At 47.7% G+C, this 24,442-nt stretch overlaps 42 non-coding genes and 45 pseudogenes across 42 annotated transcripts; all 87 read left to right on the top strand.

Moving 5' to 3' along the window:
- Nucleotides 1–125: 125 nt before the first annotated feature.
- Nucleotides 126–244, top strand: LOC138463460 (5S ribosomal RNA). Its single transcript, XR_011266047.1, has one exon. It is a non-coding gene; the product is annotated as a 5S ribosomal RNA (ribosomal RNA).
- A 106-nt stretch (nucleotides 245–350) lies between these two features.
- LOC138453986 (5S ribosomal RNA) lies at nucleotides 351–469 on the top strand. Its single transcript, XR_011260683.1, has one exon. It is a non-coding gene; the product is annotated as a 5S ribosomal RNA (ribosomal RNA).
- Nucleotides 470–576: 107 nt separating this feature from the next.
- Nucleotides 577–685, top strand: LOC138455695 (5S ribosomal RNA; annotated as a pseudogene).
- Nucleotides 686–791: 106 nt separating this feature from the next.
- Nucleotides 792–910, top strand: LOC138458846 (5S ribosomal RNA; annotated as a pseudogene).
- A 463-nt stretch (nucleotides 911–1,373) lies between these two features.
- Nucleotides 1,374–1,492, top strand: LOC138454603 (5S ribosomal RNA). Its single transcript, XR_011261272.1, has one exon. It is a non-coding gene; the product is annotated as a 5S ribosomal RNA (ribosomal RNA).
- A 106-nt stretch (nucleotides 1,493–1,598) lies between these two features.
- On the top strand, nucleotides 1,599–1,717 carry LOC138454633 (5S ribosomal RNA). Its single transcript, XR_011261301.1, has one exon. It is a non-coding gene; the product is annotated as a 5S ribosomal RNA (ribosomal RNA).
- A 106-nt stretch (nucleotides 1,718–1,823) lies between these two features.
- Nucleotides 1,824–1,942, top strand: LOC138464942 (5S ribosomal RNA). The gene has a single exon (XR_011267517.1). It is a non-coding gene; the product is annotated as a 5S ribosomal RNA (ribosomal RNA).
- Nucleotides 1,943–2,048: 106 nt separating this feature from the next.
- LOC138459767 (5S ribosomal RNA) lies at nucleotides 2,049–2,157 on the top strand (annotated as a pseudogene).
- A 106-nt stretch (nucleotides 2,158–2,263) lies between these two features.
- On the top strand, nucleotides 2,264–2,382 carry LOC138454035 (5S ribosomal RNA). Its single transcript, XR_011260730.1, has one exon. It is a non-coding gene; the product is annotated as a 5S ribosomal RNA (ribosomal RNA).
- A 106-nt stretch (nucleotides 2,383–2,488) lies between these two features.
- LOC138458342 (5S ribosomal RNA) lies at nucleotides 2,489–2,597 on the top strand (annotated as a pseudogene).
- Nucleotides 2,598–2,704: 107 nt separating this feature from the next.
- On the top strand, nucleotides 2,705–2,823 carry LOC138454904 (5S ribosomal RNA). Its single transcript, XR_011261561.1, has one exon. It is a non-coding gene; the product is annotated as a 5S ribosomal RNA (ribosomal RNA).
- Nucleotides 2,824–2,929: 106 nt separating this feature from the next.
- LOC138455682 (5S ribosomal RNA) lies at nucleotides 2,930–3,048 on the top strand (annotated as a pseudogene).
- Nucleotides 3,049–3,154: 106 nt separating this feature from the next.
- On the top strand, nucleotides 3,155–3,263 carry LOC138456195 (5S ribosomal RNA; annotated as a pseudogene).
- Nucleotides 3,264–3,369: 106 nt separating this feature from the next.
- Nucleotides 3,370–3,488, top strand: LOC138458346 (5S ribosomal RNA; annotated as a pseudogene).
- A 452-nt stretch (nucleotides 3,489–3,940) lies between these two features.
- On the top strand, nucleotides 3,941–4,059 carry LOC138454602 (5S ribosomal RNA). Its single transcript, XR_011261271.1, has one exon. It is a non-coding gene; the product is annotated as a 5S ribosomal RNA (ribosomal RNA).
- Nucleotides 4,060–4,165: 106 nt separating this feature from the next.
- Nucleotides 4,166–4,284, top strand: LOC138453916 (5S ribosomal RNA). Its single transcript, XR_011260616.1, has one exon. It is a non-coding gene; the product is annotated as a 5S ribosomal RNA (ribosomal RNA).
- Nucleotides 4,285–4,390: 106 nt separating this feature from the next.
- Nucleotides 4,391–4,509, top strand: LOC138455126 (5S ribosomal RNA). The gene has a single exon (XR_011261768.1). It is a non-coding gene; the product is annotated as a 5S ribosomal RNA (ribosomal RNA).
- A 106-nt stretch (nucleotides 4,510–4,615) lies between these two features.
- LOC138455694 (5S ribosomal RNA) lies at nucleotides 4,616–4,724 on the top strand (annotated as a pseudogene).
- A 106-nt stretch (nucleotides 4,725–4,830) lies between these two features.
- LOC138458059 (5S ribosomal RNA) lies at nucleotides 4,831–4,949 on the top strand (annotated as a pseudogene).
- Nucleotides 4,950–5,402: 453 nt separating this feature from the next.
- On the top strand, nucleotides 5,403–5,521 carry LOC138463459 (5S ribosomal RNA). Its single transcript, XR_011266045.1, has one exon. It is a non-coding gene; the product is annotated as a 5S ribosomal RNA (ribosomal RNA).
- Nucleotides 5,522–5,627: 106 nt separating this feature from the next.
- LOC138463211 (5S ribosomal RNA) lies at nucleotides 5,628–5,746 on the top strand. Its single transcript, XR_011265798.1, has one exon. It is a non-coding gene; the product is annotated as a 5S ribosomal RNA (ribosomal RNA).
- A 107-nt stretch (nucleotides 5,747–5,853) lies between these two features.
- Nucleotides 5,854–5,962, top strand: LOC138455693 (5S ribosomal RNA; annotated as a pseudogene).
- Nucleotides 5,963–6,068: 106 nt separating this feature from the next.
- On the top strand, nucleotides 6,069–6,187 carry LOC138459633 (5S ribosomal RNA; annotated as a pseudogene).
- A 463-nt stretch (nucleotides 6,188–6,650) lies between these two features.
- Nucleotides 6,651–6,769, top strand: LOC138454601 (5S ribosomal RNA). Its single transcript, XR_011261270.1, has one exon. It is a non-coding gene; the product is annotated as a 5S ribosomal RNA (ribosomal RNA).
- A 106-nt stretch (nucleotides 6,770–6,875) lies between these two features.
- LOC138454631 (5S ribosomal RNA) lies at nucleotides 6,876–6,994 on the top strand. Its single transcript, XR_011261299.1, has one exon. It is a non-coding gene; the product is annotated as a 5S ribosomal RNA (ribosomal RNA).
- Nucleotides 6,995–7,100: 106 nt separating this feature from the next.
- On the top strand, nucleotides 7,101–7,219 carry LOC138454982 (5S ribosomal RNA). The gene has a single exon (XR_011261633.1). It is a non-coding gene; the product is annotated as a 5S ribosomal RNA (ribosomal RNA).
- Nucleotides 7,220–7,325: 106 nt separating this feature from the next.
- LOC138459449 (5S ribosomal RNA) lies at nucleotides 7,326–7,434 on the top strand (annotated as a pseudogene).
- A 106-nt stretch (nucleotides 7,435–7,540) lies between these two features.
- LOC138462548 (5S ribosomal RNA) lies at nucleotides 7,541–7,659 on the top strand. The gene has a single exon (XR_011265144.1). It is a non-coding gene; the product is annotated as a 5S ribosomal RNA (ribosomal RNA).
- Nucleotides 7,660–7,765: 106 nt separating this feature from the next.
- On the top strand, nucleotides 7,766–7,874 carry LOC138459470 (5S ribosomal RNA; annotated as a pseudogene).
- A 107-nt stretch (nucleotides 7,875–7,981) lies between these two features.
- On the top strand, nucleotides 7,982–8,100 carry LOC138455322 (5S ribosomal RNA). The gene has a single exon (XR_011261959.1). It is a non-coding gene; the product is annotated as a 5S ribosomal RNA (ribosomal RNA).
- Nucleotides 8,101–8,206: 106 nt separating this feature from the next.
- Nucleotides 8,207–8,325, top strand: LOC138455681 (5S ribosomal RNA; annotated as a pseudogene).
- A 106-nt stretch (nucleotides 8,326–8,431) lies between these two features.
- On the top strand, nucleotides 8,432–8,540 carry LOC138456194 (5S ribosomal RNA; annotated as a pseudogene).
- A 106-nt stretch (nucleotides 8,541–8,646) lies between these two features.
- On the top strand, nucleotides 8,647–8,765 carry LOC138458279 (5S ribosomal RNA; annotated as a pseudogene).
- Nucleotides 8,766–9,217: 452 nt separating this feature from the next.
- Nucleotides 9,218–9,336, top strand: LOC138454600 (5S ribosomal RNA). The gene has a single exon (XR_011261269.1). It is a non-coding gene; the product is annotated as a 5S ribosomal RNA (ribosomal RNA).
- A 106-nt stretch (nucleotides 9,337–9,442) lies between these two features.
- Nucleotides 9,443–9,561, top strand: LOC138453915 (5S ribosomal RNA). Its single transcript, XR_011260615.1, has one exon. It is a non-coding gene; the product is annotated as a 5S ribosomal RNA (ribosomal RNA).
- Nucleotides 9,562–9,667: 106 nt separating this feature from the next.
- LOC138455124 (5S ribosomal RNA) lies at nucleotides 9,668–9,786 on the top strand. The gene has a single exon (XR_011261766.1). It is a non-coding gene; the product is annotated as a 5S ribosomal RNA (ribosomal RNA).
- A 106-nt stretch (nucleotides 9,787–9,892) lies between these two features.
- On the top strand, nucleotides 9,893–10,001 carry LOC138455692 (5S ribosomal RNA; annotated as a pseudogene).
- A 106-nt stretch (nucleotides 10,002–10,107) lies between these two features.
- Nucleotides 10,108–10,227, top strand: LOC138459498 (5S ribosomal RNA; annotated as a pseudogene).
- Nucleotides 10,228–10,690: 463 nt separating this feature from the next.
- LOC138462458 (5S ribosomal RNA) lies at nucleotides 10,691–10,809 on the top strand. Its single transcript, XR_011265054.1, has one exon. It is a non-coding gene; the product is annotated as a 5S ribosomal RNA (ribosomal RNA).
- Nucleotides 10,810–10,915: 106 nt separating this feature from the next.
- LOC138455446 (5S ribosomal RNA) lies at nucleotides 10,916–11,034 on the top strand (annotated as a pseudogene).
- A 106-nt stretch (nucleotides 11,035–11,140) lies between these two features.
- LOC138462136 (5S ribosomal RNA) lies at nucleotides 11,141–11,259 on the top strand. The gene has a single exon (XR_011264740.1). It is a non-coding gene; the product is annotated as a 5S ribosomal RNA (ribosomal RNA).
- A 106-nt stretch (nucleotides 11,260–11,365) lies between these two features.
- On the top strand, nucleotides 11,366–11,474 carry LOC138458576 (5S ribosomal RNA; annotated as a pseudogene).
- A 106-nt stretch (nucleotides 11,475–11,580) lies between these two features.
- LOC138458102 (5S ribosomal RNA) lies at nucleotides 11,581–11,689 on the top strand (annotated as a pseudogene).
- Nucleotides 11,690–11,795: 106 nt separating this feature from the next.
- On the top strand, nucleotides 11,796–11,930 carry LOC138456572 (5S ribosomal RNA; annotated as a pseudogene).
- Nucleotides 11,931–12,036: 106 nt separating this feature from the next.
- Nucleotides 12,037–12,145, top strand: LOC138456507 (5S ribosomal RNA; annotated as a pseudogene).
- Nucleotides 12,146–12,251: 106 nt separating this feature from the next.
- Nucleotides 12,252–12,370, top strand: LOC138454405 (5S ribosomal RNA). The gene has a single exon (XR_011261083.1). It is a non-coding gene; the product is annotated as a 5S ribosomal RNA (ribosomal RNA).
- A 106-nt stretch (nucleotides 12,371–12,476) lies between these two features.
- Nucleotides 12,477–12,585, top strand: LOC138456231 (5S ribosomal RNA; annotated as a pseudogene).
- Nucleotides 12,586–13,253: 668 nt separating this feature from the next.
- LOC138463458 (5S ribosomal RNA) lies at nucleotides 13,254–13,372 on the top strand. Its single transcript, XR_011266044.1, has one exon. It is a non-coding gene; the product is annotated as a 5S ribosomal RNA (ribosomal RNA).
- Nucleotides 13,373–13,478: 106 nt separating this feature from the next.
- Nucleotides 13,479–13,597, top strand: LOC138463210 (5S ribosomal RNA). Its single transcript, XR_011265797.1, has one exon. It is a non-coding gene; the product is annotated as a 5S ribosomal RNA (ribosomal RNA).
- Nucleotides 13,598–13,704: 107 nt separating this feature from the next.
- On the top strand, nucleotides 13,705–13,813 carry LOC138456402 (5S ribosomal RNA; annotated as a pseudogene).
- Nucleotides 13,814–13,919: 106 nt separating this feature from the next.
- LOC138458844 (5S ribosomal RNA) lies at nucleotides 13,920–14,038 on the top strand (annotated as a pseudogene).
- A 463-nt stretch (nucleotides 14,039–14,501) lies between these two features.
- Nucleotides 14,502–14,620, top strand: LOC138454599 (5S ribosomal RNA). Its single transcript, XR_011261268.1, has one exon. It is a non-coding gene; the product is annotated as a 5S ribosomal RNA (ribosomal RNA).
- A 106-nt stretch (nucleotides 14,621–14,726) lies between these two features.
- Nucleotides 14,727–14,835, top strand: LOC138458099 (5S ribosomal RNA; annotated as a pseudogene).
- A 106-nt stretch (nucleotides 14,836–14,941) lies between these two features.
- On the top strand, nucleotides 14,942–15,050 carry LOC138455774 (5S ribosomal RNA; annotated as a pseudogene).
- A 106-nt stretch (nucleotides 15,051–15,156) lies between these two features.
- On the top strand, nucleotides 15,157–15,275 carry LOC138464681 (5S ribosomal RNA). The gene has a single exon (XR_011267259.1). It is a non-coding gene; the product is annotated as a 5S ribosomal RNA (ribosomal RNA).
- Nucleotides 15,276–15,381: 106 nt separating this feature from the next.
- On the top strand, nucleotides 15,382–15,490 carry LOC138458349 (5S ribosomal RNA; annotated as a pseudogene).
- A 106-nt stretch (nucleotides 15,491–15,596) lies between these two features.
- LOC138457582 (5S ribosomal RNA) lies at nucleotides 15,597–15,705 on the top strand (annotated as a pseudogene).
- Nucleotides 15,706–15,811: 106 nt separating this feature from the next.
- On the top strand, nucleotides 15,812–15,920 carry LOC138456186 (5S ribosomal RNA; annotated as a pseudogene).
- A 106-nt stretch (nucleotides 15,921–16,026) lies between these two features.
- On the top strand, nucleotides 16,027–16,135 carry LOC138456059 (5S ribosomal RNA; annotated as a pseudogene).
- Nucleotides 16,136–16,588: 453 nt separating this feature from the next.
- Nucleotides 16,589–16,707, top strand: LOC138454655 (5S ribosomal RNA). The gene has a single exon (XR_011261323.1). It is a non-coding gene; the product is annotated as a 5S ribosomal RNA (ribosomal RNA).
- A 106-nt stretch (nucleotides 16,708–16,813) lies between these two features.
- Nucleotides 16,814–16,932, top strand: LOC138455911 (5S ribosomal RNA; annotated as a pseudogene).
- Nucleotides 16,933–17,385: 453 nt separating this feature from the next.
- On the top strand, nucleotides 17,386–17,504 carry LOC138463457 (5S ribosomal RNA). Its single transcript, XR_011266043.1, has one exon. It is a non-coding gene; the product is annotated as a 5S ribosomal RNA (ribosomal RNA).
- A 107-nt stretch (nucleotides 17,505–17,611) lies between these two features.
- On the top strand, nucleotides 17,612–17,730 carry LOC138456174 (5S ribosomal RNA; annotated as a pseudogene).
- Nucleotides 17,731–17,837: 107 nt separating this feature from the next.
- On the top strand, nucleotides 17,838–17,956 carry LOC138455153 (5S ribosomal RNA). The gene has a single exon (XR_011261795.1). It is a non-coding gene; the product is annotated as a 5S ribosomal RNA (ribosomal RNA).
- Nucleotides 17,957–18,062: 106 nt separating this feature from the next.
- On the top strand, nucleotides 18,063–18,171 carry LOC138455691 (5S ribosomal RNA; annotated as a pseudogene).
- A 106-nt stretch (nucleotides 18,172–18,277) lies between these two features.
- On the top strand, nucleotides 18,278–18,396 carry LOC138457439 (5S ribosomal RNA; annotated as a pseudogene).
- A 463-nt stretch (nucleotides 18,397–18,859) lies between these two features.
- On the top strand, nucleotides 18,860–18,978 carry LOC138464638 (5S ribosomal RNA). Its single transcript, XR_011267216.1, has one exon. It is a non-coding gene; the product is annotated as a 5S ribosomal RNA (ribosomal RNA).
- Nucleotides 18,979–19,084: 106 nt separating this feature from the next.
- LOC138455175 (5S ribosomal RNA) lies at nucleotides 19,085–19,203 on the top strand. Its single transcript, XR_011261817.1, has one exon. It is a non-coding gene; the product is annotated as a 5S ribosomal RNA (ribosomal RNA).
- A 106-nt stretch (nucleotides 19,204–19,309) lies between these two features.
- Nucleotides 19,310–19,418, top strand: LOC138458693 (5S ribosomal RNA; annotated as a pseudogene).
- A 106-nt stretch (nucleotides 19,419–19,524) lies between these two features.
- LOC138453861 (5S ribosomal RNA) lies at nucleotides 19,525–19,643 on the top strand. The gene has a single exon (XR_011260563.1). It is a non-coding gene; the product is annotated as a 5S ribosomal RNA (ribosomal RNA).
- Nucleotides 19,644–19,749: 106 nt separating this feature from the next.
- Nucleotides 19,750–19,868, top strand: LOC138460922 (5S ribosomal RNA). Its single transcript, XR_011263575.1, has one exon. It is a non-coding gene; the product is annotated as a 5S ribosomal RNA (ribosomal RNA).
- A 106-nt stretch (nucleotides 19,869–19,974) lies between these two features.
- Nucleotides 19,975–20,083, top strand: LOC138456495 (5S ribosomal RNA; annotated as a pseudogene).
- A 106-nt stretch (nucleotides 20,084–20,189) lies between these two features.
- LOC138462758 (5S ribosomal RNA) lies at nucleotides 20,190–20,308 on the top strand. Its single transcript, XR_011265351.1, has one exon. It is a non-coding gene; the product is annotated as a 5S ribosomal RNA (ribosomal RNA).
- Nucleotides 20,309–20,414: 106 nt separating this feature from the next.
- LOC138455963 (5S ribosomal RNA) lies at nucleotides 20,415–20,523 on the top strand (annotated as a pseudogene).
- A 106-nt stretch (nucleotides 20,524–20,629) lies between these two features.
- On the top strand, nucleotides 20,630–20,748 carry LOC138462773 (5S ribosomal RNA). Its single transcript, XR_011265363.1, has one exon. It is a non-coding gene; the product is annotated as a 5S ribosomal RNA (ribosomal RNA).
- Nucleotides 20,749–21,475: 727 nt separating this feature from the next.
- LOC138455551 (5S ribosomal RNA) lies at nucleotides 21,476–21,594 on the top strand (annotated as a pseudogene).
- A 106-nt stretch (nucleotides 21,595–21,700) lies between these two features.
- Nucleotides 21,701–21,819, top strand: LOC138463209 (5S ribosomal RNA). Its single transcript, XR_011265796.1, has one exon. It is a non-coding gene; the product is annotated as a 5S ribosomal RNA (ribosomal RNA).
- Nucleotides 21,820–21,925: 106 nt separating this feature from the next.
- On the top strand, nucleotides 21,926–22,044 carry LOC138462931 (5S ribosomal RNA). The gene has a single exon (XR_011265519.1). It is a non-coding gene; the product is annotated as a 5S ribosomal RNA (ribosomal RNA).
- A 106-nt stretch (nucleotides 22,045–22,150) lies between these two features.
- Nucleotides 22,151–22,268, top strand: LOC138457814 (5S ribosomal RNA; annotated as a pseudogene).
- A 106-nt stretch (nucleotides 22,269–22,374) lies between these two features.
- Nucleotides 22,375–22,483, top strand: LOC138456077 (5S ribosomal RNA; annotated as a pseudogene).
- Nucleotides 22,484–22,590: 107 nt separating this feature from the next.
- Nucleotides 22,591–22,699, top strand: LOC138458003 (5S ribosomal RNA; annotated as a pseudogene).
- A 106-nt stretch (nucleotides 22,700–22,805) lies between these two features.
- On the top strand, nucleotides 22,806–22,924 carry LOC138458325 (5S ribosomal RNA; annotated as a pseudogene).
- A 463-nt stretch (nucleotides 22,925–23,387) lies between these two features.
- LOC138454597 (5S ribosomal RNA) lies at nucleotides 23,388–23,506 on the top strand. Its single transcript, XR_011261266.1, has one exon. It is a non-coding gene; the product is annotated as a 5S ribosomal RNA (ribosomal RNA).
- A 106-nt stretch (nucleotides 23,507–23,612) lies between these two features.
- LOC138459577 (5S ribosomal RNA) lies at nucleotides 23,613–23,721 on the top strand (annotated as a pseudogene).
- Nucleotides 23,722–23,827: 106 nt separating this feature from the next.
- LOC138462941 (5S ribosomal RNA) lies at nucleotides 23,828–23,946 on the top strand. The gene has a single exon (XR_011265527.1). It is a non-coding gene; the product is annotated as a 5S ribosomal RNA (ribosomal RNA).
- Nucleotides 23,947–24,052: 106 nt separating this feature from the next.
- Nucleotides 24,053–24,171, top strand: LOC138461682 (5S ribosomal RNA). The gene has a single exon (XR_011264289.1). It is a non-coding gene; the product is annotated as a 5S ribosomal RNA (ribosomal RNA).
- Nucleotides 24,172–24,277: 106 nt separating this feature from the next.
- On the top strand, nucleotides 24,278–24,395 carry LOC138454957 (5S ribosomal RNA). Its single transcript, XR_011261608.1, has one exon. It is a non-coding gene; the product is annotated as a 5S ribosomal RNA (ribosomal RNA).
- Nucleotides 24,396–24,442: the final 47 nt, after the last annotated feature.

Here is a 24,442-nt window from a genome sequence, read left to right as displayed (position 1 = left end):
TGGGCCCACCAGTCTTATATATCTCGCCTGATCGAGCAATGAGCGTGGTATCATGTTGCAAGTGGCTGCATGGCTTAGCTTACTAAATGCAAATGCATCAGAGTAATATTCTTAGCATTCCTAGAGCCTACGGCCACACCACACTGAATGCACCCGATCTCGTCTGATCTCGGAAGTTAAGCAGTGTCAGGCCTAGTTAGTACCTGGATGGGAGACTGCCTGGGAATACCAGGTGCTGTAGGCTTTTTTGTGCTCCAAGTTCAGGAAGTGAGCCATTTCTCAATTGCCTTTCAAAACTGCAAGGTCTAGCCGACTAGATGCTTAAAAGTACAAAACTCACTAGGCCCAGAGCCTACGGCCACACCACACTGAATGCGCCCGATCTCGTCTGATCTCAGAAGCTAAGCAGTGTCGGGCCTAGTTAGTACCTGGATGGGAGATCGCCTGGGAATACCAGGTGCTGTAGGCTTTTTTTGTACTCCAAGTTCAGGAAGTGAGCCATTTCTCAATTGCCTTTCAAAACTGCAAGGTCTAGCCGACTAGATGCTTAAAAGTACAAAACTCACTAGGCCCAGAGCCTACGGCCACACCACACTGAATGCGCCCGATCTCGGAAGTTAAGCAGTGTCGGGCCTAGTTAGTACCTGGATGGGAGACCGCCTGGGAATACCAGGTGCTGTAGGCTTTTTTGTGCTCCAAGTTCAGGAAGTGAGCCATTTCTCAATTGCCTTTCAAAACTGCAAGGTCTAGCCGACTAGATGCTTAAAAGTACAAAACTCACTAGGCCCAGAGCCTACGGCCACACCACACTAAATGCGCCCAATCTCGTCTGATCTCGGAAGCTAAGCAATGTCAGGCCTAGTTAGTACCTGGATGGGAGACCGCCTAGCAATGCCAGGTGCTGTAGGCTATTTTGTGCTCCATGATTAGTAATTGCGCAACTTCTCAATTACTTTTCAAATTTGGTATGTTTCCAAAATAATTGTATCCCGTTTTATAGCGGAAATGTTGGACAACATCATGAGGGCTGGAGCTACCTTTTTACATAGAATTAGCATACAGGTAGTGTGTTCATGGGTAATAAATCGACTTTCACATGTAATGCAGTACAGAGAATATTGAGTCCTTCAAGAGGCATGAAAGAAAACCATTATTGTGTTGATTGTTCTCTCCACCTCCCTGCAACAGACACAGGATGGATGAATTAAAGTTATCCTACCAGACATAGGAGTCCTGAATGGGCCCACCAGTCTTATATATCTCGCCTGATCGAGCCTGATCAAGCGATGAGCGTGGTATCATGTTGCAAGTGGCTGCATGGCTTAGCTTACTAAATGCAAATGCATAAGAGTAATATTCTTAGCATTCCTAGAGCCTACGGCCACACCACACTGAATGCACCCGATCTTGTCTGATCTCGGAAGTTAAGCAGTGTCAGGCCTAGTTAGTACCTGGATGGGAGACCGCCTCGGAATACCAGGTGCTGTAGGCTCTTTTGTGCTCCAAGTTCAGGAAGTGAGCCATTTCTCAATTGCCTTTCAAAACTGCAAGGTCTAGCCGACTAGATGCTTAAAAGTACAAAACTCACTAGGCCCAGAGCCTGCGGCCACACCACACTGAATGCGCCCGATCTCGTCTGATCTCGGAAGCTAAGTAGTGTCGGGCCTAGTTAGTGCCTGGATGGGAGACCGCCTGGGAATACCAGGTGCTGTAGGCTTTTTTGTGCTCCAAGTTCAGGAAGTGAGCCATTTCTCAATTGCCTTTCAAAACTGCAAGTTCTAGCCGACTAGATGCTTAAAAGTACAAAACTCACTAGGCCCAGAGCCTACAGCCACACCACACTGAATGCGCCCGATCTCGTCTGATCTCGGAAGCTAAGCAGTGTCGGGCCTAGTTAGTACCTGGATGGGAGACGGCCTGGGAATACCAGGTGCTGTAGGCTTTTTTGTGCCCCAAGTTCAGGAAGTGAGTCATTTCTCAATTTCCTTTCAAAACTGCAAGGTCTAGCCGACTAGATGCTTAAAAGTACAAAACTCTCTAGACCCAGAGCCTACGGCCACACCACACTGAATGCACCTGCTCTCGGAAGCTAAGCAGCGTCGGGCCTAGTTAGTACCTGGATGGCAGACCGCCTGGGAATACCAGATGCTGTAGGCTTTTTTGTACTCCAAGTTCAGGAAGTGAGCCATTTCTCAATTGCCTTTCAAAACTGCAAAGTCTAGCCGACTAGATGCTTAAAAGTACAAAACTCAGTAGGCCCAGAGCCTACGGCCACACCACACTGAATGCGCCCGATCTCGTCTGATCTCAGAAGCTAAGCAGTGTCGGGCCTAGTTAGTACATGGATGGGAGACCGCCTGGGAATACCAGGTGCTGTAGGCTTTTTTGTGCTCCAAGTTCAGGAAGTGAGCCATTTCTCAATTGCCTTTCAAAACTGCAAGGTCTAGCTGACTAGATGCTTAAAAGTACAAAACTCACTAGGCCCAGAGCCTACGGCCACACCGCACTGAATGCGCCTGATCTCGGAAGCTAAGCAGTGTCGGGCCTAGTTAGTGCCTGGATGGGAGACCGCCTGGGAATACCAGGTGCTGTTGGCTTTTTTGTGCTCCAAGTTCAGGAAGTGAGCCATTTCTCAATTGCCTTTCAAAACTGCAAGTTCTAGCCGACTAGATGCTTAAAAGTACAAAACTCACTAGGCCTGATAGCCTACGGCCACACCACACTGAATGTGCCCGATCTTGTCTGATCTCGGAAGCTAAGCATTGTCGGGCCTAGTTAGTACCTGGATGGGAGACCGCCTGGGAATACCAGGTGCTGTAGGCTTTTTTGTACTCCAAGTTCAGGAAGTGAGCCATTTCTCAATTGCCTTTCAAAACTGCAAGGTCTAGCTGACTAGATGCTTAAAAGTACAAAACTCACTAGGCCCAGAGCCTACGGCCACACCACACTGAATGCGCCGGATCTCGTCTGATCTCGGAAGCTAAGCAGTGTCGGGCCTAGTTAATACCTGGATGGGAGACGGCCTGGGAATACCAGGTGCTGTAGGCTTTTTTGTGCTCCAAGTTCAGGAAGTGAGCCATTTTTCAATTGCCTTTCAAAACTGCAAGGTCTAGCCGACTAGATGCTTAAAAGTACAAAACTCACTAGGCCCAGAGCCTACGGCCACACCACACTGAATGCGCCCGATCTCGGAAGTTAAGCAGTGTCAGGCCTAGTTAGTACCTGGATGGGAGACCGCCTGGGAATACCAGGTGCTGTAGGCTTTTTTGTGCTCCAAGTTCAGGAAGTGAGCCATTTCTCAATTGCCTTTCAAAACTGCAAGGTCTAGCCGACTAGATGCTTAAAAGTACAAAACTCACTAGGCCCAGAGCCTACGGCCACACCACACTGAATGCGCCCAATCTCGTCTGATCTCGGAAGCTAAGCATTGTCAGGCCTAGTTAGTACCTGGATGGGAGACCGCCTAGCAATACCAGGTGCTGCAGGCTATTTTGTGCTCCATGATTAGTAATTGCGCAACTTTTCAAATTTGGTATGTTTCCAAAATAATTGTATCCCGTTTTATAGCGGAAATGTTGGACAACATCATGAGGGCTGGAGCTACCTTTTTACATAGAATTAGCATACAGGTAGTGTGTTCATGGGTAATAAATCGACTTTCACATGTAATGCAGTACAGAGAATATTGAGTCCTTCAAGAGGCATGAAAGAAAACCATTATTGTGTTGATTGTTCTCTCCACTTCCCTGCAACAGACACAGGATGGATGAATTAAAGTTATCCTACCAGACATAGGAGTCCTGAATGGGCCCACCAGTCTTATATATCTCGCCTGATCGAGCCTGATCAAGCGATGAGCGTGGTATCATGTTGCAAGTGGCTGCATGGCTTAGCTTACTAAATGCAAATGCATAAGAGTAATATTCTTAGCATTCCTAGAGCCTACGGCCACACCACACTGAATGCACCCGATCTTGTCTGATCTCGGAAGTTAAGCAGTGTCAGGCCTAGTTAGTACCTGGATGGGAGACCGCCTCGGAATACCAGGTGCTGTAGGCTTTTTTGTGCTCCAAGTTCAGGAAGTGAGCCATTTCTCAATTGCCTTTCAAAACTGCAAGGTCTAGCCGACTAGATGCTTAAAAGTACAAAACTCACTAGGCCCAGAGCCTACGGCCACACCACACTGAATGCGCCCGATCTCGTCTGATCTCGGAAGCTAAGTAGTGTCGGGCCTAGTTAGTGCCTGGATGGGAGACCGCCTGGGAATACCAGGTGCTGTAGGCTTTTTTCTGCTCCAAGTTCAGGAAGTGAGCCATTTCTCAATTGCCTTTCAAAACTGCAAGTTCTAGCCGACTAGATGCTTAAAAGTACAAAACTCACTAGGCCCAGAGCCTACAGCCACACCACACTGAATGTGCCCGATCTCGTCTGATCTCGGAAGCTAAGCAGTGTCGGGCCTACTTAGTACTTGGATGGGAGACGGCCTGGGAATACCAGGTGCTGTAGGCTTTTTTGTGCCCCAAGTTCAGGAAGTGAGCCATTTCTCAATTTCCTTTCAAAACTGCAAGGTCTAGCCGACTAGATGCTTAAAAGTACAAAACACACTAGACCCAGAGCCTACGGCCACACCACACTGAATGCGCCCGATCTCGGAAGTTAAGCAGTGTCGGGCCTAGTTAGTACCTGGATGGGAGACCGCCTGGGAATACCAGGTGCTGTAGGCTTTTTTGTGCTCCAAGTTCAGGAAGTGAGCCATTTCTCAATTGCCTTTCAAAACTGCAAGGTCTAGCCGACTAGATGCTTAAAAGTACAAAACTAACTAGGCCCAGAGCCTACGGCCACACCACACTGAATGCGCCCAATCTCGTCTGATCTCGGAAGCTAAGCAATGTCATGCCTAGTTAGTACCTGGATGGGAGACCTCCTGGCAATACCAGGTGCTGTAGGCTATTTTGTGCTCCATGATTAGTAATTGCGCAACTTCTCAATTACTTTTCAAATTTGGTATGTTTCCAAAATAATTGTATCCCATTTTATAGCGGAAATGTTGGACAACATCATGAGGGCTGGAGCTACCTTTTTACATAGAATTAGCATACAGGTAGTGTGTTCATGGGTAATAAATCGACTTTCACATGTAATGCAGTACAGAGAATATTGAGTCCTTCAAGAGGCATGAAAGAAAACCATTATTGTGTTGATTGTTCTCTCCACCTCCCTGCAACAGACACAGGATGGATGAATTAAAGTTATCCTACCAGACATAGGAGTCCTGAATGGGCCCACCAGTCTTATATATCTCGCCTGATCGAGCAATGAGCGTGGTATCATGTTGCAAGTGGCTGCATGGCTTAGCTTACTAAATGCAAATGCATCAGAGTAATATTCTTAGCATTCCTAGAGCCTACGGCCACACCACACTGAATGCACCCGATCTCGTCTGATCTCGGAAGTTAAGCAGTGTCAGGCCTAGTTAGTACCTGGATGGGAGACTGCCTGGGAATACCAGGTGCTGTAGGCTTTTTTGTGCTCCAAGTTCAGGAAGTGAGCCATTTCTCAATTGCCTTTCAAAACTGCAAGGTCTAGCCGACTAGATGCTTAAAAGTACAAAACTCACTAGGCCCAGAGCCTACGGCCACACCACACTGAATGCGCCCGATCTCGTCTGATCTCAGAAGCTAAGCAGTGTCGGGCCTAGTTAGTACCTGGATGGGAGACCGCCTGGGAATACCAGGTGCTGTAGGCTTTTTTTGTACTCCAAGTTCAGGAAGTGAGCCATTTCTCAATTGCCTTTCAAAACTGCAAGGTCTAGCCGACTAGATGCTTAAAAGTACAAAACTCACTAGGCCCAGAGCCTACGGCCACACCACACTGAATGCGCCCGATCTCGGAAGTTAAGCAGTGTCGGGCCTAGTTAGTACCTGGATGGGAGACCGCCTGGGAATACCAGGTGCTGTAGGCTTTTTTGTGCTCCAAGTTCAGGAAGTGAGCCATTTCTCAATTGCCTTTCAAAACTGCAAGGTCTAGCCGACTAGATGCTTAAAAGTACAAAACTCACTAGGCCCAGAGCCTACGGCCACACCACACTAAATGCGCCCAATCTCGTCTGATCTCAGAAGCTAAGCAATGTCAGGCCTAGTTAGTACCTGGATGGGAGACCGCCTAGCAATGCCAGGTGCTGTAGGCTATTTTGTGCTCCATGATTAGTAATTGCGCAACTTCTCAATTACTTTTCAAATTTGGTATGTTTCCAAAATAATTGTATCCCGTTTTATAGCGGAAATGTTGGACAACATCATGAGGGCTGGAGCTACCTTTTTACATAGAATTAGCATACAGGTAGTGTGTTCATGGGTAATAAATCGACTTTCACATGTAATGCAGTACAGAGAATATTGAGTCCTTCAAGAGGCATGAAAGAAAACCATTATTGTGTTGATTGTTCTCTCCACCTCCCTGCAACAGACACAGGATGGATGAATTAAAGTTATCCTACCAGACATAGGAGTCCTGAATGGGCCCACCAGTCTTATATATCTCGCCTGATCGAGCCTGATCAAGCGATGAGCGTGGTATCATGTTGCAAGTGGCTGCATGGCTTAGCTTACTAAATGCAAATGCATAAGAGTAATATTCTTAGCATTCCTAGAGCCTACGGCCACACCACACTGAATGCACCCGATCTTGTCTGATCTCGGAAGTTAAGCAGTGTCAGGCCTAGTTAGTACCTGGATGGGAGACCGCCTCGGAATACCAGGTGCTGTAGGCTCTTTTGTGCTCCAAGTTCAGGAAGTGAGCCATTTCTCAATTGCCTTTCAAAACTGCAAGGTCTAGCCGACTAGATGCTTAAAAGTACAAAACTCACTAGGCCCAGAGCCTGCGGCCACACCACACTGAATGCGCCCGATCTCGTCTGATCTCGGAAGCTAAGTAGTGTCGGGCCTAGTTAGTGCCTGGATGGGAGACCGCCTGGGAATACCAGGTGCTGTAGGCTTTTTTGTGCTCCAAGTTCAGGAAGTGAGCCATTTCTCAATTGCCTTTCAAAACTGCAAGTTCTAGCCGACTAGATGCTTAAAAGTACAAAACTCACTAGGCCCAGAGCCTACAGCCACACCACACTGAATGCGCCCGATCTCGTCTGATCTCGGAAGCTAAGCAGTGTCAGGCCTAGTTAGTACCTGGATGGGAGACGGCCTGGGAATACCAGGTGCTGTAGGCTTTTTTGTGCCCCAAGTTCAGGAAGTGAGTCATTTCTCAATTTCCTTTCAAAACTGCAAGGTCTAGCCGACTAGATGCTTAAAAGTACAAAACTCTCTAGACCCAGAGCCTACGGCCACACCACACTGAATGCACCTGCTCTCGGAAGCTAAGCAGTGTCGGGCCTAGTTAGTACCTGGATGGCAGACCGCCTGGGAATACCAGATGCTGTAGGCTTTTTTGTACTCCAAGTTCAGGAAGTGAGCCATTTCTCAATTGCCTTTCAAAACTGCAAAGTCTAGCCGACTAGATGCTTAAAAGTACAAAACTCAGTAGGCCCAGAGCCTACGGCCACACCACACTGAATGCGCCCGATCTCGTCTGATCTCGGAAGCTAAGCAGTGTCGGGCCTAGTTAGTACATGGATGGGAGACCGCCTGGGAATACCAGGTGCTGTAGGCTTTTTTGTGCTCCAAGTTCAGGAAGTGAGCCATTTCTCAATTGCCTTTCAAAACTGCAAGGTCTAGCTGACTAGATGCTTAAAAGTACAAAACTCACTAGGCCCAGAGCCTACGGCCACACCGCACTGAATGCGCCTGATCTCGGAAGCTAAGCAGTGTCAGGCCTAGTTAGTGCCTGGATGGGAGACCGCCTGGGAATACCAGGTGCTGTCGGCTTTTTTGTGCTCCAAGTTCAGGAAGTGAGCCATTTCTCAATTGCCTTTCAAAACTGCAAGTTCTAGCCGACTAGATGCTTAAAAGTACAAAACTCACTAGGCCTGATAGCCTACGGCCACACCACACTGAATGCGCCCGATCTTGTCTGATCTCAGAAGCTAAGCATTGTCGGGCCTAGTTAGTACCTGGATGGGAGACCGCCTGGGAATACCAGGTGCTGTAGGCTTTTTTGTACTCCAAGTTCAGGAAGTGAGCCATTTCTCAATTGCCTTTCAAAACTGCAAGGTCTAGCTGACTAGATGCTTAAAAGTACAAAACTCACTAGGCCCAGAGCCTACGGCCACACCACACTGAATGCGCCGGATCTCGTCTGATCTCGGAAGCTAAGCAGTGTCGGGCCTAGTTAATACCTGGATGGGAGACGGCCTGGGAATACCAGGTGCTGTAGGCTTTTTTGTGCTCCAAGTTCAGGAAGTGAGCCATTTTTCAATTGCCTTTCAAAACTGCAAGGTCTAGCCGACTAGATGCTTAAAAGTACAAAACTCACTAGGCCCAGAGCCTACGGCCACACCACACTGAATGCGCCCGATCTCGGAAGTTAAGCAGTGTCAGGCCTAGTTAGTACCTGGATGGGAGACCGCCTGGGAATACCAGGTGCTGTAGGCTTTTTTGTGCTCCAAGTTCAGGAAGTGAGCCATTTCTCAATTGCCTTTCAAAACTGCAAGGTCTAGCCGACTAGATGCTTAAAAGTACAAAACTCACTAGGCCCAGAGCCTACGGCCACACCACACTGAATGCGCCCAATCTCGTCTGATCTCGGAAGCTAAGCAATGTCAGGCCTAGTTAGTACCTGGATGGGAGACCGCCTAGCAATACCAGGTGCTGCAGGCTATTTTGTGCTCCATGATTAGTAATTGCGCAACTTTTCAAATTTGGTATGTTTCCAAAATAATTGTATCCCGTTTTATAGCGGAAATGTTGGACAACATCATGAGGGCTGGAGCTACCTTTTTACATAGAATTAGCATACAGGTAGTGTGTTCATGGGTAATAAATCGACTTTCACATGTAATGCAGTACAGAGAATATTGAGTCCTTCAAGAGGCATGAAAGAAAACCATTATTGTGTTGATTGTTCTCTCCACTTCCCTGCAACAGACACAGGATGGATGAATTAAAGTTATCCTACCAGACATAGGAGTCCTGAATGGGCCCACCAGTCTTATATATCTCGCCTGATCGAGCCTGATCAAGCGATGAGCGTGGTATCATGTTGCAAGTGGCTGCATGGCTTAGCTTACTAAATGCAAATGCATAAGAGTAATATTCTTAGCATTCCTAGAGCCTACGGCCACACCACACTGAATGCACCCGATCTTGTCTGATCTCGGAAGTTAAGCAGTGTCAGGCCTAGTTAGTACCTGGATGGGAGACCGCCTCGGAATACCAGGTGCTGTAGGCTTTTTTGTGCTCCAAGTTCAGGAAGTGAGCCATTTCTCAATTGCCTTTCAAAACTGCAAGGTCTAGCCGACTAGATGCTTAAAAGTACAAAACTCACTAGGCCCAGAGCCTACGGCCACACCACACTGAATGCGCCCGATCTCGTCTGATCTCGGAAGCTAAGTAGTGTCGGGCCTAGTTAGTGCCTGGATGGGAGACCGCCTGGGAATACCAGGTGCTGTAGGCTTTTTTCTGCTCCAAGTTCAGGAAGTGAGCCATTTCTCAATTGCCTTTCAAAACTGCAAGTTCTAGCCGACTAGATGCTTAAAAGTACAAAACTCACTAGGCCCAGAGCCTACAGCCACACCACACTGAATGTGCCCGATCTCGTCTGATCTCGGAAGCTAAGCAGTGTCGGGCCTACTTAGTACTTGGATGGGAGACGGCCTGGGAATACCAGGTGCTGTAGGCTTTTTTGTGCCCCAAGTTCAGGAAGTGAGCCATTTCTCAATTTCCTTTCAAAACTGCAAGGTCTAGCCGACTAGATGCTTAAAAGTACAAAACACACTAGACCCAGAGCCTACGGCCACACCACACTGAATGCGCCCGATCTCGGAAGTTAAGCAGTGTCGGGCCTAGTTAGTACCTGGATGGGAGACCGCCTGGGAATACCAGGTGCTGTAGGCTTTTTTGTGCTCCAAGTTCAGGAAGTGAGCCATTTCTCAATTGCCTTTCAAAACTGCAAGGTCTAGCCGACTAGATGCTTAAAAGTACAAAACTAACTAGGCCCAAAGCCTACGGCCACACCACACTGAATGCGCCCAATCTCGTCTGATCTCGGAAGCTAAGCAATGTCATGCCTAGTTAGTACCTGGATGGGAGACCTCCTGGAGACCACCAGGTGCTGTAGGCTATTTTGTGCTCCATGATTAGTAATTGCGCAACTTCTCAATTACTTTTCAAATTTGGTATGTTTCCAAAATAATTGTATCCCATTTTATAGCGGAAATGTTGGACAACATCATGAGGGCTGGAGCTACCTTTTTACATAGAATTAGCATACAGGTAGTGTGTTCATGGGTAATAAATCGACTTTCACATGTAATGCAGTACAGAGAATATTGAGTCCTTCAAGAGGCATGAAAGAAAACCATTATTGTGTTGATTGTTCTCTCCACCTCCCTGCAACAGACACAGGATGGATGAATTAAAGTTATCCTACCAGACATAGGAGTCCTGAATGGGCCCACCAGTCTTATATATCTCGCCTGATCGAGCCTGATCGAGCGATGAGCGTGGTATCATGTTGCAAGTGGCTGCATGGCTTATCTTACTAAATGCAAATGCATAAGAGTAATATTCTTAGCATTCCTAGAGCCTACGGCCACACCACACTGAATGCACCCGATCTCGTCTGATCTCGGAAGTTAAGCAGTGTCTGGCCTAGTTAGTACCTGGATGGGAGACCGCCTGGGAATACCAGGTGCTGTAGGCTTTTTTGTGCTCCAAGTTCAGGAAGTGAGCCATTTCTCAATTGCCTTTCAAAACTGCAAGGTCTAGCCGACTAGATGCTTAAAAGTACAAAACTCACTAGGCCCAGAGCCTACGGCCACACCACACTGAATGCGCCCGATCTCGTCTGATCTCAGAAGCTAAGCAGTGTCGGGCCTAGTTAGTACCTGGATGGCAGACCGCCTGGGAATACCAGATGCTGTAGGCTTTTTTGTACTCCAAGTTCAGGAAGTGAGCCATTTCTCAATTGCATTTCAAAACTGCAAAGTCTAGCCGACTAGATGCTTAAAAGTACAAAACTCAGTAAGCCCAGAGCCTACGGCCACACCACACTGAATGCGCCCGATCTCGTCTGATCTCGGAAGCTAAGCAGTGTCGGGCCTAGTTAGTACCTGGATGGGAGACCGCCTGGGAATACCAGGTGCTGTAGGCTTTTTTGTGCTCCAAGTTCAGGAAGTGAGCCATTTCTCAATTGCCTTTCAAAACTGCAAGGTCTAGCTGACTAGATGCTTAAAAGTACAAAACTCACTAGGCCCAGAGCCTACGGCCACACCGCACTGAATGCGCCTGATCTCGGAAGCTAAGCAGTGTCGGGCCTAGTTAGTGCCTGGATGGGAGACCGCCTGGGAATACCAGGTGCTGTCGGCTTTTTTGTGCTCCAAGTTCAGGAAGTGAGCCATTTCTCAATTGCCTTTCAAAACTGCAAGTTCTAGCCGACTAGATGCTTAAAAGTACAAAACTCACTAGGCCCAGAGCCTACAGCCACACCACACTGAATGCGCCTGATCTCGGAAGCTAAGCAGTGTTGGGCCTAGTTAGTACCTGGATGGGAGACGGCCCGGGAATACCAGGTGCTGTAGGCTTTTTTGTGCTCCAAGTTCAGGAAATGAGCCATTTCTCAATTGCCTTTCAAAACTGCAAGGTCTAGCTGACTAGATGCTTAAAAGTACAAAACTCACTAGGCCCAGAGCCTACGGCCACACCACACTGAATGCGCCCGATCTCGTCTGATCTTGGAAGCTAAGCAGTGTTGGGCCTAGTTAGTACCTGGATGGGAGACCACCTGGTACTAACTAGGCCTGGGAATACCAGGTGCTGTAGGCTTTTTTGTGCTCCATGTTCAGGAAGTGAGCCATTTCTCAATTGCCTTTCAAAACTGCAAGGTCTAGCCGACTAGATGCTTAAAAGTACAAAACTCACTAAGCCCAGAGCCTACGGCCACACCACACTGAATGCGCCCGATCTCGGAAGCTAAGCAGTTTCGGGCCTAGTTAGTACCTGAATGGGAGACCTCCTGGGAATACCAGGTGCTGTAGGCTTTTTTGTACTCCAAGTACAGGAAGTGAGCCATTTCTCAATTGCCTTTCAAAACTGCAAGGTCTAGCCGACTAGATTCTTAAAAGTACAAAACTCACTAGGCCCAGAGCCTACGGCCACACCACACTGAATGCGCCCGATCTCGTCTAATCTCAGAAGCTAAGCAGTGTTGGGCCTAGTTAGTACCTGGATGGGAGACCGCCTGGGAATACCAGGTGCTGTAGGCTTTTTTGTGCTCCAAGTTCAGGAAGTGAGCTATTTCTCAATTGCCTTTCAAAACTGCAAGTTCTAGCCGACTAGATGCTTAAAAGTACAAAACTCATTAGACCCAGAGCCTACAGCCACACCACACTGAATGCGCCCGATCTCAGAAGTTAAGCAGTGTCGGGCCTAGTTAGTACCTGGATGGGAGACCGCCTGGGAATACCAGGTGCTGTAGGCTTTTTTGTGCTCCAAGTTCAGGAAGTGAGCCATTTCTCAATTGCCTTTCAAAACTGCAAGGTCTAGCCGACTAGATGCTTAAAAGTACAAAACTCACTAAGCCCAGAGCCTACGGCCACACCACACTGAATGCGTCTGATCTCGGAAGCTAAGCAATGTCAGGCCTAGTTAGTACCTGGATGGGAGACCGCCTGGCAATACCAGGTGCTGTAGGCTATTTTGTGCTCCATGATTAGTAATTGCGCAACTTCTCAATTACTTTTCAAATTTGGTATGTTTCCAAAATAATTGTATCCCATTTTATAGCGGAAATGTTGGACAACATCATGAGGGCTGGAGCTACCTTTTTACATAGAATTAGCATACAGGTAGTGTGTTCATGGGTAATAAATCGACTTTCACATGTAATGCAGTACAGAGAATATTGAGTCCTTCAAGAGGCATGAAAGAAAACCATTATTGTGTTGATTGTTCTCTCCACCTCCCTGCAACAGACACAGGATGGATGAATTAAAGTTATCCTACCAGACATAGGAGTCCTGAATGGGCCCACCAGTCTTATATATCTCGCCTGATCGAGCAATGAGCGTGGTATCATGTTGCAAGTGGCTGCATGGCTTAGCTTACTAAATGCAAATGCATCAGAGTAATATTCTTAGCATTCCTAGAGCCTACGGCCACACCACACTGAATGCACCCGATCTCGTCTGATCTCGGAAGTTAAGCAGTGTCAGGCCTAGTTAGTACCTGGATGGGAGACTGCCTGGGAATACCAGGTGCTGTAGGCTTTTTTGTGCTCCAAGTTCAGGAAGTGAGCCATTTCTCAATTGCCTTTCAAAACTGCAAGGTCTAGCCGACTAGATGCTTAAAAGTACAAAACTCACTAGGCCTAGAGCCTACGGCCACACCACACTGAATGCGCCCGATCTCGTCTGATCTCAGAAGCTAAGCAGTGTCGGGCCTAGTTAGTACCTGGATGGGAGACCGCCTGGGAATACCAGGTGCTGTAGGCTTTTTTTGTACTCCAAGTTCAGGAAGTGAGCCATTTCTCAATTTCCTTTCAAAACTGCAAGGTCTAGCCGACTAGATGCTTAAAAGTACAAAACTCACTAGGCCCAGAGCCTACGGCCACACCACACTGAATGCGCCCGATCTCGGAAGTTAAGCAGTGTCGGGCCTAGTTAGTACCTGGATGGGAGACGGCCTGGGAATACCAGGTGCTGTAGGCTTTTTTGTGCTCCAAGTTCAGGAAGTGAGCCATTTCTCAATTGCCTTTCAAAACTGCAAGGTCTAGCCGACTAGATGCTTAAAAGTACAAAACTCACTAGGCCCAGAGCCTACGGCCACACCACACTAAATGCGCCCAATCTCGTCTGATCTCGGAAGCTAAGCAATGTCAGGCCTAGTTAGTACCTGGATGGGAGACCGCCTAGCAATGCCAGGTGCTGTAGGCTATTTTGTGCTCCATGATTAGTAATTGCGCAACTTCTCAATTACTTTTCAAATTTGGTATGTTTCCAAAATAATTGTATCCCGTTTTATAGCGGAAATGTTGGACAACATCATGAGGGCTGGAGCTACCTTTTTACATAGAATTAGCATACAGGTAGTGTGTTCATGGGTAATAAATCGACTTTCACATGTAATGCAGTACAGAGAATATTGAGTCCTTCAAGAGGCATGAAAGAAAACCATTATTGTGTTGATTGTTCTCTCCACCTCCCTGCAACAGACACAGGATGGATGAATTAAAGTTATCCTACCAGACATAGGAGTCCTGAATGGGCCCACCAGTCTTATATATCTCGCCTGATCGAGCCTGATCAAGCGATGAGCGTGGTATCATGTTGCAAGTGGCTGCATGGCTTAGCTTACTAAATGCAAATGCATAAGAGTAATATTCTTAGCATTCCTAGAGCCTACGGCCACACCACACTGAATGCACCCGATCTTGTCTGATCTCGGAAGTTAAGCAGTGTCAGGCCTAGTTAGTACCTGGATGGGAGACCGCCTCGGAATACCAGGTGCTGTAGGCTCTTTTGTGCTCCAAGTTCAGGAAGTGAGCCATTTCTCAATTGCCTTTCAAAACTGCAAGGTCTAGCCGACTAGATGCTTAAAAGTACAAAACTCACTAGGCCCAGAGCCTGCGGCCACACCACACTGAATGCGCCCGATCTCGGAAGCTAAGTAGTGTCGGGCCTAGTTAGTGCCTGGATGGGAGACCGCCTGGGAATACCAGGTGCTGTAGGCTTTTTTGTGCTCCAAGTTCAGGAAGTGAGCCATTTCTCAATTGCCTTTCAAAACTGCAAGTTCTAGCCGACTAGATGCTTAAAAGTACAAAACTCACTATGCCCAGAGCCTACAGCCACACCACACTGAATGCGCCCGATCTCGGAAGTTAAGCAGTGTCGGGCCTAGTTAGTACCTGGATGGGAGACCGCCTGGGAATACCAGGTGCTGTAGGCTTTTTTGTGCTCCAAGTTCAGGAAGTGAGCCATTTCTCAATTGCCTTTCAAAACTGCAAGGTCTAGCCGACTAGATGCTTAAAAGTACAAAACTCACTAGGCCCAGAGCCTACGGCCACACCACACTGAATGCGCCCGATCTCGTCTGATCTCGGAAGCTAAGCAGTGTCGGGCCTAGTTAGTACCTGGATGGGAGACGGCCTGGGAATACCAGGTGCTGTAGGCTTTTTTGTGCCCCAAGTTCAGGAAGTGAGTCATTTCTCAATTTCCTTTCAAAACTGCAAGGTCTAGCCGACTAGATGCTTAAAAGTACAAAACTCTCTAGACCCAGAGCCTACGGCCACACCACACTGAATGCACCTGCTCTCGTAAGCTAAGCAGTGTCGGGCCTAGTTAGTACCTGGATGGGAGACCGCCTGGGAATACCAGGTGCTGTAGGCTTTTTTGTGCTCCAAGTTCAGGAAATGAGCCATTTCTCAATTGCCTTTCAAAACTGCAAGGTCTAGCTGACTAGATGCTTAAAAGTACAAAACTCACTAGACCCAGAGCCTATGGCCACACCACACTGAATGCGTCTGATCTCGGAAGCTAAGCAGTGTCGGGCCTAGTTAGTACCTGGATGGGAGACCGCCTGGGAATACCAGGTGCTGTAGGCTGTTTTGTGCTCCAAGTTCAGGAAGTGAGCCATTTCTCAATTGCCTTTCAAAACTGCAAGGTCTAGCCGACTAGATGCTTAAAAGTACAAAACTCACTAAGCCCAGAGCCTACGGCCACACCACACTGAATGCGCCCGATCTTGGAAGCTAAGCAGTGTCGGGCCTAGTTAGTACCTGGATGGGAGACCGCCTGGGAATACCAGGTGCTGTAGGCTTTTTTGTGCTCCAAGTTCAGGAAGTGAGCCATTTCTCAATTTCCTTTCAAAACTGCAAGGTCTAGCCGACTAGATGCTTAAAAGTACAAAACTCACTAGGCCCAGAGCCTACGGCCACACCACACTGAATGCTCCTGATCTCGGAAGCTAAGCAGTGTCGGGCCTAGTTAGTACCTGGATGGGAGACCGCCTGGGAATACCAGGTGCTGTAGGCTATTTTGTGCTCCATGATTAGTAATTGCGCAACTTCTCAATTACTTTTCAAATTTGGTATGTTTCCAAAATAATTGTATCCCGTTTTATAGCGGAAATGTTGGACAACATCATGAGGGCTGGAGCTACCTTTTTACATAGAATTAGCATACAGGTAGTGTGTTCATGGGTAATAAATCGACTTTCACATGTAATGTAGTACAGAGAATATTGAGTCCTTCAAGAGGCATGAAAGAAAACCATTATTGTGTTGATTGTTCTCTCCATCTCCCTGCAACAGACACAGGATGGATGAATTAAAGTTATCCTACCAGACATAGGAGTCCTGAATGGGCCCACCAGTCTTATATATCTCGCCTGATCGAGCGATGAGCGTGGTATCATGTTGCAAGTGGCTGCATGGCTTAGCTTACTAAATGCAAATGCATAAGAGTAATATTCTTAGCATTCCTAGAGCCTACGGCCACACCACACTGAATGCACCCGATCTTGTCTGATCTTGGAAGTTAAGCAGTGTCAGGCCTAGTTAGTACCTGGATGGGAGACCGCCTGGGAATACCAGGTGCTGTAGGCTTTTTTGTGCTCCAAGTTCAGGAAGTGAGCCATTTCTCAATTGCCTTTCAAAACTGCAAGGTCTAGCCGACTAGATGCTTAAAAGTACAAAACTCAGTAGGCCCAGAGCCTACGGCCACACCACACTGAATGCGCCCAATCTCGTCTGATCTTGGAAGCTAAGCAATGTCAGGCCTAGTTAGTACCTGGATGGGAGACCGCCTGGCAATACCAGGTGCTGTAGGCTATTTTGTGCTCCATGATTAGTAATTGCGCAACTTCTCAATTACTTTTCAAATTTGGTATGTTTCCAAAATAATTGTATCCCGTTTTATAGCGGAAATGTTGGACAACATCATGAGGGCTGGCGCTACCTTTTTACATAGAATTAGCATACAGGTAGTGTGTTCATGGGTAATAAATCGACTTTCACATGTAATGCAGTACAGAGAATATTGAGTCCTTCAAGAGGCATGAAAGAAAACCATTATTGTGTTGATTGTTCTCTCCACCTCCCTGCAACAGACACAGGATGGATGAATTAAAGTTATCCTACCAGACATAGGAGTCCTGAATGGGCCCACCAGTCTTATATATCTCGCCTGATCGAGCAATGAGCGTGGTATCATGTTGCAAGTGGCTGCATGGCTTAGCTTACTAAATGCAAATGCATCAGAGTAATATTCTTAGCATTCCTAGAGCCTACGGCCACACCACACTGAATGCACCCGATCTCGTCTGATCTCGGAAGTTAAGCAGTGTCAGGCCTAGTTAGTACCTGGATGGGAGACTGCCTGGGAATACCAGGTGCTGTAGGCTTTTTTTGTGCTCCAAGTTCAGGAAGTGAGCCATTTCTCAATTGCCTTTCAAAACTGCAAGGTCTAGCCGACTAGATGCTTAAAAGTACAAAACTCACTAGGCCCAGAGCTGATGGCCACACCACACTGAATGCGCCCGATCTCGTCTGATCTCAGAAGCTAAGCAGTGACGGGGCTAGTTAGTACCTGGATGGGAGACCGCCTGGGAATACCAGGTGCTGTAGGCTTTTTTGTACTCCAAGTTCAGGAAGTGAGCCATTTCTCAATTGCCTTTCAAAACTGCAAGGTCTAGCCGACTAGATGCTTAAAAGTACAAAACTCACTAGGCCTGATAGCCTCCGGCCACACCACACTGAATGCGCCTGATCTCGTCTGATCTCGGAAGCTAAGCATTGTCGGGCCTAGTTAGTACCTGGATGGGAGACCGCCTGGGAATACCAGGTGCTGTAGGCTTTTTTGTACTCCAAGTTCAGGAAGTGAGCCATTTCTCAATTGCCTGTCAAAACTGCAAGGTCTAGCTGACTAGATGCTTAAAAGTACAAAACTCACTAGGCCCAGAGCCTACGGCCACACCACACTGAATGCGCCCGATCTCGGAAGTTAAGCAGTGTCGGGCCTAGTTAGTACCTGGATGGGAGACCGCCTGGGAATACCAGGTGCTGTAGGCTTTTTTGTGCTCCAAGTTCAGGAAGTGAGCCATTTCTCAATTGCCTTTCAAAACTGCAAGGTCTAGCCGACTAGATGCTTAAAAGTACAAAACTCACTAGGCCCAGAGCCTACGGCCACACCACACTGAATGCGCCCAATCTCGTCTGATCTCGGAAGCTAAGCAATGTCAGGCCTAGTTAGTACCTGGATGGGAGACCGCCTAGCAATACCAGGTGCTGTAGGCTATTTTGTGCTCCATGATTAGTAATTGCGCAACTTCTCAATTACTTTTCAAATTTGGTATGTTTCCAAAATAATTGTATCCCGTTTTATAGCGGAAATGTTGGACAACATCATGAGGGCTGGAGCTACCTTTTTACATAGAATTAGCATACAGGTAGTGTGTTCATGGGTAATAAATCGACTTTCACATGTAATGCAGTACAGAGAATATTGAGTCCTTCAAGAGGCATGAAAGAAAACCATTATTGTGTTGATTGTTCTCTCCACCTCCCTGCAACAGACACAGGATGGATGAATTAAAGTTATCCTACCAGACATAGGAGTCCTGAATGGGCCCACCAGTCTTATATATCTCGCCTGATGGAGCCTGATCAAGCGATGAGCGTGGTATCATGTTGCAAGTGGCTGCATGACTTAGCTTACTAAATGCAAATGCATAAGAGTAATATTCTTAGCATTCCTACAGCCTACGGCCACACCACACTGAATGCACCCGATCTTGTCTGATCTCGGAAGTTAAGCAGTGTCAGGCCTAGTTAGTACCTGGATGGGAGACCGCCTGGGAATACCAGGTGCTGTAGGCTTTTTTCTGCTCCAAGTTCAGGAAGTGAGCCATTTCTCAATTGCCTTTCAAAACTGCAAGGTCTAGCCGACTAGATGCTTAAAAGTACAAAACTCACTAGGCTCAGAGCCTACAGCCACACCACACTGAATGCGCCTGATCTCGTCTGATCTCGGAAGCTAAGCAGTGTCGGGCCTAGTTAGTACCTGGATGGGAGATGGCCTGGGAATACCAGGTGCTGTAGGCTTTTTTGTGCCCCAAGTTCAGGAAGTGAGCCATTTCTCAATTTCCGTTCAAAACTGCAAGGTCTAGCCGACTAGATGCTTAAAAGTACAAAACTCACTAGGCCCAGAGTCTACGGCCACACCACACTGAATGCGCCCGATCTCGGAAGCTAAGCAGTGTCAGGCCTAGTTAGTACCTGGATGAGAGACCGCCTGGGAATACCAGGTGCTGTAGGCTTTTTTGTGCCCCAAGTTCAGGAAGTGAGCCATTTCTCAATTTCCGTTCAAAACTGCAAGGTCTAGCCGACTAGATGCTTAAAAGTACAAAACTCACTAGGCCCAGAGTCTACGGCCACACCACACTGAATGCGCCCGATCTCGTCTGATCTCGGAAGCTAAGCAGTGTTGGGCCTAGTTAGTACCTGGATGGGAGACAGCCTGGGAATACCAGGTGCTGTAGGCTTTTTTGTGCTCCAAGTTCAGGAAGTGAGCCATTTCTCAATTGCCTTTCAAAACTGCAAGGTCTAGCCGACTAGATTCTTAAAAGTACAAAACTCACTAGGTCCAGAGCCTACGGCCACACCACACTGAATGTGCCCGATCTCGTCTGATCTCGGAAGCTAAGCAGTGTTGGGCCTAGTTAGTACCTGGATGGGAGACCGCCTGGGAATACCAGGTGCTGTAGGCTTTTTTGTGCTCCAAGTTCAGGAAGTGAGCTATTTCTCAATTGCCTTTCAAAACTGCAAGGTCTAGCTGACTAGATGCTTAAAAGTACAAAACTCACTAGGCCCAGAGCCTACGGCCACACCACACTGAATGCGCCTGATCTCAGAAGCTAAGCAGGGTCGGGCTTAGTTAGTACCTGGATGGGAGACCACCTGGGAATACCAGGTGCTGTAGGCTTTTTTGTACTCCAAGTTCAGGAAGTGAGCCATTTCTCAATTGCCTTTCAAAACTGCAAGGTCTAGCTGACTAGATGCTTAAAAGTACAAAACTCACTAGGCCCAGAGCCTAGGGCCACACCACACTGAATGCGCCCGATCTCGTCTGATCTCGGAAGCTAAGCAGTGTCGGGCCTAGTTAGTACCTGGATGGGAGACCGCCTGGGAATACCAGGTGCTGTAGGCTTTTTTGTGCTCCAAGTTCAGGAAGTGAGCCATTTCTCAATTTCCTTTCAAAACTGCAAGGTCTAGCCGACTAGATGCTTAAAAGTACAAAACTCACTAGGCCCAGAGCCTACGGCCACACCACACTGAATGTGCCCGATCTCGGAAGTTAAGCAGTGTCGGGCCTAGTTAGTACCTGGATGGGAGACCGCCTGGGAATACCAGGTGCTGTAGGCTTTTTTGTGCTCCAAGTTCAGGAAGTGAGCCATTTCTCAATTGCCTTTCAAAACTGCAAGGTCTAGCCGACTAGATGCTTAAAAGTACAAAACTCACTAGGCCCAGAGCCTACGGCCACACCACACTGAATGCGCCCGATCTCGTCTGATTTCGGAAGCTAAGCAGTGTCGGGCCTAGTTAGTACCTGGATGGGAGACCGCCTGGGAATACCAGGTGCTGTAGGCTTTTTTGTGCTCCAAGTTCAGGAAGTGAGCCATTTCTCAATTGCCTTTCAAAACTGCAAGGTCTAGCCGACTAGATGCTTAAAAGTACAAAACTCACTAGGCCTACAGCCACACCACACTGAATGCGCCTGATCTCGGAAGCTAAGCAGTGTCGGGCCTAGTTAGTACACCAAACTGAATGCGCCTGATCTCGGCAGCTAAGCAGTGTCGGGCCTAGTTAGTACCTGGATGGGAGACCGCCTGGGAATACCAGGTGCTGTAGGCTATTTTGTGCTCCATGATTAGTAATTGCGCAACTTCTCAATTACTTTTCAAATTTGGTATGTTTCCAAAATAATTGTATCCCGTTTTATAGCGGAAATGTTGGACAACATCATGAGGGCTGGAGCTACCTTTTTACATAGAATTAGCATACAGGTAGTGTGTTCATGGGTAATGAATCGACTTTCACATGTAATGCAGTACAGAGAATATTGAGTCCTTCAAGAGGCATGAAAGAAAACCATTATTGTGTTGATTGTTCTCTCCACCTCCCTGCAACAGACACAGGATGGATGAATTAAAGTTATCCTACCAGACATAGGAGTCCTGAATGGGCCCACCAGTCTTATATATCTCGCCTGATCGAGCCTGATCAAGCGATGAGCGTGGTATCATGTTGCAAGTGGCTGCATGGCTTAGCTTACTAAATGCAAATGCATAAGAGTAATATTCTTAGCAATCTTAGAGCCTACCGCCACACCACACTGAATGCACCCGATCTTGTCTGATCTCGGAAGTTAAGCAGTGTCAGGCCTAGTTAGTACCTGGATGGGAGACCGCCTCGGAATACCAGGTGCTGTAGGCTTTTTTGTGCTCCAAGTTCAGGAAGTGAGCCATTTCTCAATTGCCTTTCAAAACTGCAAGGTCTAGCCGACTAGATGCTTAAAAGTACAAAACTCACTAGGCCCAGAGCCTACGGCCACACCACACTGAATGCGCCCGATCTCGTCTGATCTCAGAAGCTAAGCAGTGTCGGGCCTAGTTAGTACCTGGATGGGAGACCGCCTGGGAATACCAGGTGCTGTAGGCTTTTTTGTACTCCAAGTTCAGGAAGTGAGCCATTTCTCAATTGCCTTTCAAAACTGCAAGGTCTAGCCGACTAGATGCTTAAAAGTACAAAACTCACTAGGCCCAGAGCCTACGGCCACACCACACTGAATGCGCCCGATCTCGTCTGATCTCGGAAGCTAAGCAGCGTTGGGCCTAGTTAGTACCTGGCTGGGAGACCGCCTGGGAATACCAGGTGCTGTAGGCTTTTTTGTGCTCCAAGTTCAGGAAGTGAGCCATTTCTCAATTGCCTTTCAAAACTGCAAGGTCTAGCCGACTAGATGCTTAAAAGTACAAAACTCACTAGGCCCAGAGCCTACGGCCACACCACACTGCATGCGCCCAATCTTGTCTGATCTCGGAACCTAAGCAGTGTTGGGCCTAGTTAGTACCTGGATGGGAGACGCCTGGGAATACCAGGTGCTGTAGGCTTTTTTGTGCTCCAAGTTCAGGAAATGAACCATTTCTCAATTGCCTTTCAAAACTGCAAGGTCTAGCTGACTAGATGCTTAAAAGTACAAAACTCACTAGGCCCAGAGCCTACGGCCACACCACACTGAATGCGTCTGATCTCGGAAGCTAAGCAGTGTCGGGCCTAGTTAGTACCTGGATGGGAGACCGCCTGGGAATACTAGGTGCTGTAGGCTTTTTTGTGCTCCAAGTTCCGGAAGTGAGCCATTTCTCAATTGCCTTTCAAAACTGCAAGGTCTAGCTGACTAGATGCTTAAAAGTACAAAACTCACTAGGCCCCATAGCCTACGGCCACACCACACTGAATGCGCCTGATCTCGGAAGCTAAGCAGTGTCGGGCCTAGTTAGTACCTGGATGGGAGACCGCCTGGAAATACCAGGTGTTGTAGGCTTTTTTGTACTCCAAGTTCAGGAAGTGAGCCATTTCTCAATTGCCTTTCAAAACTGCAAGGTCTAGCTGACTAGATGCTTAAAAGTACAAAACTCACTAGGCCCAGAGCCTACGGCCACACCACACTGAATGCGCCCAATCTCGTCTGATCTCGGAAGCTAAGCAATGTCAGGCCTAGTTAGTACCTGGATGGGAGACCGCCTGGCAATACCAGCTGCTGTAGGCTATTTTGTGCTCCATGATTAGTAATTGCGCAACTTCTCAATTACTTTTCAAATTTGGTATGTTTCCAAAATAATTGTATCCCGTTTTATAGCGGAAATGTTGGACAACATCATGAGGGCTGGAGCTACCTTTTTACATAGAATTAGCATACAGGTAGTGTGTTCATGGGTAATGAATCGACTTTCACATGTAATGCAGTACAGAGAATATTGAGTCCTTCAAGAGGCATGAAAGAAAACCATTATTGTGTTGATTGTTCTCTCCACCTCCCTGCAACAGACACAGGATGGATGAATTAAAGTTATCCTACCAGACATAGGAGTCCTGAATGGGCCCACCAGTCTTATATATCTCGCCTGATCGAGCCTGATCAAGCGATGAGCGTGGTATCATGTTGCAAGTGGCTGCATGGCTTAGCTTACTAAATGCAAATGCATAAGAGTAATATTCTTAGCATTCCTAGAGCCTACGGCCACACCACACTGAATGCACCCGATCTTGTCTGATCTCGGAAGTTAAGCAGTGTCAGGCCTAGTTAGTACCTGGATGGGAGACCGCCTCGGAATACCAGGTGCTGTAGGCTTTTTTGTGCTCCAAGTTCAGGAAGTGAGCCATTTCTCAATTGCCTTTCAAAACTGCAAGGTCTAGCTGACTAGATGCTTAAAAGTACAAAACTCACTAGGCCCAGAGCCTACGGCCACACGGCACTGAATGCGCCTGATCTCGGAAGCTAAGCAGTGTCGGGCCTAGTTAGTGCCTGGATGGGAGACCGCCTCGGAATACCAGGTGCTGTAGGCTTTTTTGTGCTCCAAGTTCAGGAAGTGAGCCATTTCTCAATTGCCTTTCAAAACTGCAAGGTCTAGCCGACTAGATGCTTAAAAGTACAAAACTCACTAAGCCCAGAGCCTACGGCCACACCACACTGAATGCGCCCGATCTCGTCTGATCTCAGAAGCTAAGCAGTGTCGGGCCTAGTTAGTACCTGGATGGGAGACCGCCTGGGAATACCAGGTGCTGTAGGCCTTTTTGTACTCCAAGATCAGGAAGTGAGCCATTTCTCAATTGCCTTTCAAAACTGCAAGGTCTAGCCGACTAGATGCTTAAAAGTACAAAACTCACTAGGCCCAGAGCCTACGGCCACACCACACTGAATGCGCCCGATCTCATCTGATCTCGGAAGCTAAGCAGCGTCGGGCCTAGTTAGTACCTGGATGGGAGACCGCCTGGGAATACCAGGTGCTGTAGGCTTTTTTGTACTCCAAGTTCAGGAAGTGAGCCATTTCTCAATTGCCTTTCAAAACTGCAAGGTCTAGCCGACTAGATGCTTAAAAGTACAAAACTCACTAGGCCCAGAGCCTACGGCCACACCACACTGCATGCGCCCGATCTCGTCTGATCTCGGAAGCTAAGCAGTGTCGGGCCTAGTTAGTACCTGGATGGGAGACGCCTGGGAATACCAGGTGCTGTAGGCTTTTTTGTGCTCCAAGTTCAGGAAGTGAGCCATTTCTCAATTGCCTTT

Source organism: Ambystoma mexicanum, chromosome 4p (assembly GCF_040938575.1).
Source record: "Ambystoma mexicanum isolate Mex_15411 chromosome 4p, UKY_AmexF1_1, whole genome shotgun sequence".
In the NCBI taxonomy this organism is placed as follows: Eukaryota; Metazoa; Chordata; class Amphibia; order Caudata; family Ambystomatidae; genus Ambystoma; species Ambystoma mexicanum.
This window is presented reverse-complemented; position numbering and strand designations above follow the sequence as displayed.